Source organism: Lactuca sativa, chromosome 6 (genome assembly GCF_002870075.4).
Source record: "Lactuca sativa cultivar Salinas chromosome 6, Lsat_Salinas_v11, whole genome shotgun sequence".
Taxonomy (NCBI): Eukaryota; Viridiplantae; Streptophyta; class Magnoliopsida; order Asterales; family Asteraceae; genus Lactuca; species Lactuca sativa.
The window spans coordinates 118,453,829-118,460,701 of NC_056628.2; positions in this window are offsets into that span (position 1 = coordinate 118,453,829).

Consider the following 6,873-nt stretch of genomic DNA (forward strand, 5'->3'; position numbering starts at 1 on the left):
ATCCGTGACGTAATGTTCCTACAATAACAATTTGAATTGTAATAAGTAACATGTATCATATTGTGGTTATGATATATTAAAAAATGGGTGACAGACCTCCAGAAAGTGAAGGTTTTAGATTTGTAACTGCTACTACTGTCATAGCAGGGGGTGGCGTGATTAGACTCCGATTGAATTTGATAGGATTCGTAAAGCATTCTTTCCATAGATTTATTGGGACCTCATTGCCTCTAAAAGATTCAGAAATTATTTTGTCAGCAGTGTTGAGATGATTTTGTTAGGGTGATATATTACGTGTTATTAGATGTACCTGTCATCAGTTAGAATAAGAAGAACATACGGTTGGCCATCATGTTTTGTGCAGTCTCTGATCTTGGAAAACATACCAATGAAATCTAAAAAGGTGGACAGATAAATGGTTACTTTCTATGAGTGAAACCAGTTTGGTATATTATGATAGTACCTAGATAGTATGGTGGATGTTGTCACACCCCCGAACCAGACGGCGGAAACGTCCGGGGGCTGTCGTGACTCAATTGAATACCATAACATTGAATATATATGAAACATAACAACATTCGTCACCGTGCATTAATATAGTACAACCAGTAGCGTTTACATGTCATACATTGTTTAAACATTACATTCCCAAAAATAAATTGTTCGATTCGTACATAATCAAACTGCAAGCCATCACCGAATATGTTTTCCTTTGGTTCACTGGTTCCCTGAGAATACAAGTATTTTGAAAAACGTCAACATATGAAATGTTGGTGAGTTCATAAGTAGTGTTTGAAATCCAATGTTTGTATTGTTTGAAAACTACCAGAAAATTCGACATTTTCTGAAAAGAAAAGCTTTTGAAAATGTTGTGAAGATCCATAGGTATGCTTGTTTGTTTCTATGCTTGTAAAAAAAATTGTTCATTTAAAATTGTATGCATTTCAAATCTGTATGTATTGAAAACCCTAGGAAAACCCGATGTTTTCCTAATTCCTTGAATTCCATGAAGTCACATTGAAAACATTGCATAGCGTGTAGTGTCAGTCCCAGGCGACGTTGGATTATTTTTGAGCATGATTATTTGCTACAAACACGCGTTACACAAACGACTAGTCTATAGTTATACTAACGATCCCGTAGGCGTCGTTCGTACTAATCACGTTATCCAATCGCCCTGACTATGTGTAGTCCCACATCCGAAGAGAGAGAGGTCACGAAGACCCCGATGACTCCATTAACCGGTTGGGGATAAAAATGTATGAGGGGTCCCCGACCCGCCTCGCATGAAATGTAGACTTTACTAGCAATACCAAAGGACCCTTGGGGACCAGTAGTATACAAGCCATTGAAAGTCCATTTACGTTGTGTCGGATCGGTAAAACCCAACACTCCGTAAAAAAAATGTCTTCGGGCCTTAAGATCAGGTCATTGGGCTAGCTAGGCTCAACGACAAGATTTTACACTTTTGGGCCCAAAGATGGTGCGTAGACGTCTGTGCACACTCGCATGTATGATGAATTACCAAACGTTACTTGTATGAATCGTAGTATCGTAGTGTCGTAGTGTTAGTAGTTGTAGGTTTCTATTGATTCGAGACCGAGCCAATTCGTTTAACAACGACTTTTGGTATTGTAATGTATTGTATTTCGTCGATAGTCGTGGTACCATTGTTTGCATGTATTGAAATAGCCTTGAAAGTTTTCTGTTTCAGCCCCTCATTGATTGTAAAATTTACTTTTTCAACCCTTTTGTTAAATAATTTCCGGTTTGGTCCTTGAATCGATTTTCTTGACATTTTAACACCAAAAGTTATTGAAATTAATATTTTTCTGCATATTTTTCAATGAAAACAGTTTAAGCCCCTGAAATTTCAGTTTTCTCGGTTATAACCCTTCTTTTCGCAACTTTGACAATTTTGGCCCAAATTGTAATATTTTTGCAATTTTGGTCCTTTTTAAATTTAAAAAGCATTTTTAAACCTTTGGAAAGGATTTGGAACACTTATGGTTCACTGTTTTCCAGAAAAATACAGTTTTGGCCCTCCAAAACAGAAAATCTCGCATAATGGGCCTCATTGGGCCAAAAATGTCATTTTTAGCCCATTAAGCTTGGAATTTATGTTTTTAATCCCCTAAATGAGTATATTTCCAGAAATTGTTTTATTGAAACTGTTTTGGCACACCTCATCCCTCAGAATTCGTGATATGCCAATTTGGACCCTTAATTTTGTATTTTTCACATTTTAGGCCCAAAATTTGTGTTTTTAACCCAAAGAAAATTGTTACTAAACCACTTAACCATTTTTCTTGAAACACTTTGTATTTAGAAATATATTTGAAGCTAAAATCATTTAACACAAGATATATCTCGGTTTTGAGGGGCTTTATGGCTAGATCCAACATTATAACACATAAATGCATACATATAAGCATGGAAATCATACAAGGCATACAAAACACATATAGATCTACACTTTCACTTGTATTCCCCCCCCCCCCCCACAAAACTCATAAAAACAGAAAATAGGGGGTATGAAGCTCACCTTGGGTGTGGTTTCGGTTTTTGGAAGAAAAGATGGAAGAAAACTTGATGATTTTTGGCCTTAGCACCTTTCCTTGGTAGATCTCGAGTTTGAGATGGTTCTAGGATGCAAGATCACGATTTTTGCATAGATTAGGAAAGGATTTTGATAACAAAAAGAATCTAAACCATAGATCCAAGCATAATCTTACCTTAGATGATGATTAACTTGCAAGATCCTCTTGAAAGCCCCTAATTTTCGAGATTTTTGGAGAGGGGAGGAAGGAGTGTTCTTAAGTGATCTAGAGAGAGTTTGAGAGATTTTTGTGGTGTGTGTGTACTTGTGGCCGAGAGTGAGAGAGAGGAAGAAGTGAGGTGATCTTTGAAGTGATACTTGCATGGAAGAATGGGATATCTTGCATTGAAATCCTATGGACAATAATGATGTGGCACAACAAGTCAACTCTTCCATCTTCTTGGGCTTGTGCATTTGGGCCGAGAATTTGGAAAGAAAAGGAAAAATTTGGGCCTTTGCCCCTTAGCCCAATATTAGTGTTAATCTTGAGTATGTTTTAAGCCTAAAAGAATGTGGTAGGATTTTCATATTTTTATTGGACTAGTTTAGGTTATTCATGTATCAAGGCTTTTAGTTCATTTCATTCTAGGTCCAACATGACCTAAAATGTTGAATTAAATAAATGTGGGTCCAATTTGAGTCCAATTAGGGTTCTAAGCCCTTGATAGTCAAATTGGAAGCTTATTGGTCCATTTGGATCCAATAAGGGAGTCCTAGCCCAAAATGGACTTAAACAAGGACTTCTAAGGTTTCCAATTGCTTGATGACTATTTGTAGTACTTGCATGATGTATTTGATTGAAGTTTTTGATTCACATTAGCTTGAATGTATAGATTACATGACACAAAATTTCCAGTTGTGACATCATCCCCCCGTTAGAGGGAATTTCGTCCCGAAATTATGTTTGAAAGCTAGATTTGAGAATGCTAGAATAGGTGAGGGTACTTCTGCTTCATTTGATCCTCGCGTTCCCACGTGAATTCTGGCCCACGCTTTGCGTTCCACCGTACCTTCACGATCGGGATGCGACTTTGCTTAGTACGCTTCACTTCCCTGTCCATGACTTCGATTGGTTCTTCGATGAACAGGAGATTCTCATTGATTTCGATTTCGTCAAGAGGAATGACAAGGGTTTCATCTGATAGACACTTCTTCAGATTAGAGACATGAAACACGGGGTGTACGCCGTTTAGCTCCGCGGGTAGTTGTAGTCTGTATGCTACCGGACCTATTCGGGCGACGATTTCGAAAGGTCCAATGTACCGTGGGTTTAGCTTTTCCCGTTTTTCGAAACGTATAACCCCTTTCCAGGGTGAGACTTTTAACAGTACTCGATCGCCGACCTGGAATTCTAAGGGCTTTCGCCGTTTATCGGCGTAGCTCTTTTGTCGGTCACGCGATGCTTGTCATCGAGCTCTGATCTGAACGATCTTTTCTGTGGTTTCGCGAATGATTTCCGGTCCTGTTAGTGCTCTATCCGACGTATGTGTTCTTGCTAGCTGGGTATCACCTACTTCAGCCCAACATAATGGTGATCTACATTTACGCCCGTACAGTGCTTCGAAAGGAGCCACCTTGATGCTTGAATGGTAACTATTGTTATATGAGAACTCAATCAACGGCAGGTGGGTATCCCAAGACTTTCCAAAGTCTATTACACATGCACGAAGCATGTCTTCAAGTGTCTGAATGGTTCGTTCGCTTTGACCGTCCGTTTGTGGGTGATACGCGGTGCTCATATCAAGATGAGTTCCCATTGCCTTGTGGAGTGATTGCCAAAAGCGCGATGTGAACCTACTGTCCCTATCCGAGATGATAGATTTTGGCACTCCATGGAGTCTTACGATTTCTCGTAGGTACAAACGCGTCAGTCTCTCCATCTTGTAGGATTCTTTGATTGGCAGGAAATGGGCAGATTTCGTCAGTCGGTCGATTATTACCCATATGGTGTCCAATCCGTCCGACGTCTTGGGCAGCTTGGTCACGAAATCCATAGAAATCCCCTCCCATTTCCACTCAGGGATTGCCGGTTGCTGTAACAATCCGGAAGGTTTCTGGTACTCCACTTTTACTTTGGCGCACGTAAGGCACTTACCAACATAAGTCGCGATTTCCGCCTTCATGTTAGGCCACCAATAGTGTTGCTTAATGTCCAAATACATCTTGTCCGAACCAGGGTGAATGGAGTATCGTGTCTTGTGGGCTTCCTTCATAACGGTCTCTCTAAATCCTCCGATTTTTGGGACCCAAATACGGTTCATGAAGTAGTATACCCCATTCTCCTTGACTTCTAGGTTCTTCTCCATCCCGCGTAATGCCTCGCTAGTTCTATTTTCCGCTTTCATAGCCTCTGCCTGGACTGATGCAATTTGAGTGGCCAGATGAGACTGAATGGTTATCGAGTGCGTTTTCGTACGACGATTAGAGTACTCCTTCCGAATTAATGCATCGGCTACCACGTTGGCCTTGCCTGGATGGTACTTGATCTCGCATTCGTAGTCGTTTAGCAATTCCACCCATCTTCGTTGTCTCATGTTCAGCTCCTTCTAATTCAAGATGTGCTGGAGGCTCTTGTGGTCCGTGAAGATGGTGCACTTTGTACCGTACAGGTAGTGCCTCCAATTTTTTTTTAGGGCGAAGACAACGGCTCCCAGTTCTAGGTCATGGGTCATGTAATTTACTTCGTGCGTCTTTAGTTGGCGGGACGCATATGCTATCACTCTTCCACGTTGCATGAGAACGCAACCTAAGCCCTGATTTGACGCGTCACAGTAAACTACAAAATCTTCCATTCCTTCGGGTAGAGATAGTACAGGTGCGCTACAAAGAGCTTGCTTCAAGGTTCGAAACGCAACCTCTTGTCGGTCCGTCCATTTGAATGACACGCCCTTTTGCGTAAGCAAGGTAAGCGGCTTGGCGATCTTAGAGAAGTTTTGGATGAATCTCCTATAGTAGCCTGCTAGGCCTAAGAACTGACGAATTTCGGTGGGCGTAGTCGGAGTTGCCCATCCTTCCACAGCTTTGACCTTAGAGGGATCCACATGAATTCCGTCTTGGCTAACTACGTGGCCTAGGAAATTCACACTCCGGAGCCAGAACTCGCACTTGGAGAGTTTGGCGTACAGCTTTTCCGTTCACAGAGTTTATAGGATCTGTCGGAGATGTTGGCCATGCTCCTCTTTGTTTCGAGAATAGACAAGGATGTCATCGATAAACACAATGACGAAGTTGTCCAGGAACGGTCGACAGATTCGATTCATTAGGTCCATAAATGCGGCGGGTGCATTTGTTAGACCGAAGGGCATTACAACGAACTCATAATGTCCGTAGCGGGTTCGGAAAGCGGTCTTAGAAATATCCTCTTCTCGGACTTTGAGTTGGTGGTATCCGGACCGTAAATCTATTTTAGAAAAGTAACTAGCTCCTTGGAGCTGGTCAAATAGATCGTCGATCCGTGGGAGTGGGTAGCGGTTTTTAACAGTGAGTTTATTCAGCTCTCTGTAATCGATACACATTCTGAAAGATCCGTCCTTCTTTTTGACAAAGAGCACCGGAGCTCCCCATGACGAGTAGCTAGGTCGGATAAATCCCTTGTCCAGAAGCTCACTGAGTTGGCTGGACAATTCCTGCATCTCAGCAGGAGCCAATCGATATGGTGATTTAGCAAGAGGAGTTGCTCCTGGAACGAGGTCGATTCGGAACTCAACCTGTCTCTCTGGGGGTACTCCTGGAAGATCTTCGGGAAACACGTCCGGAAATTCACACGCTACTGGAATGTCTTGGATGTTAGTTTCTTCTTTGGTCTTGTCCACTATGTGAGCCAAGAACGCCAAATTGTTCTTTCGCAAGTGTTTTTGTGCTTTGATGCACGAGATGAGACGAAGATTCGTACTGGGTTTGTCTCCGTAAATTACTAGGGTTTCGTGATTTGGGAGACGAAGGCGAATGGCCTTCTCATGGCACATAATCTCAGCATGGTGGGGGCTTAACCAATCCATGCCGATAATCACATCGAAACTCCTAATTGATACTGGCATCAGATCTATTCGTAAGACGTGTTGGTTGAGGGTTAGGGTACATCCGATGTAGATCTCCCTAGTGGATTCGGTTTTCCCATTGGCCATTTCCACCGTATAGGTTTCATTTAGCTTCTGGGGTTGTTGTTTTAGTAAATGTTTAAACTTCTCACTTACGAAACTTCGCTCCGCTTCGGTATCAAATAAGATGCATGCATAAGTGTGGTTTAGGAGGAATGTACCGGTCACAACTGCAGG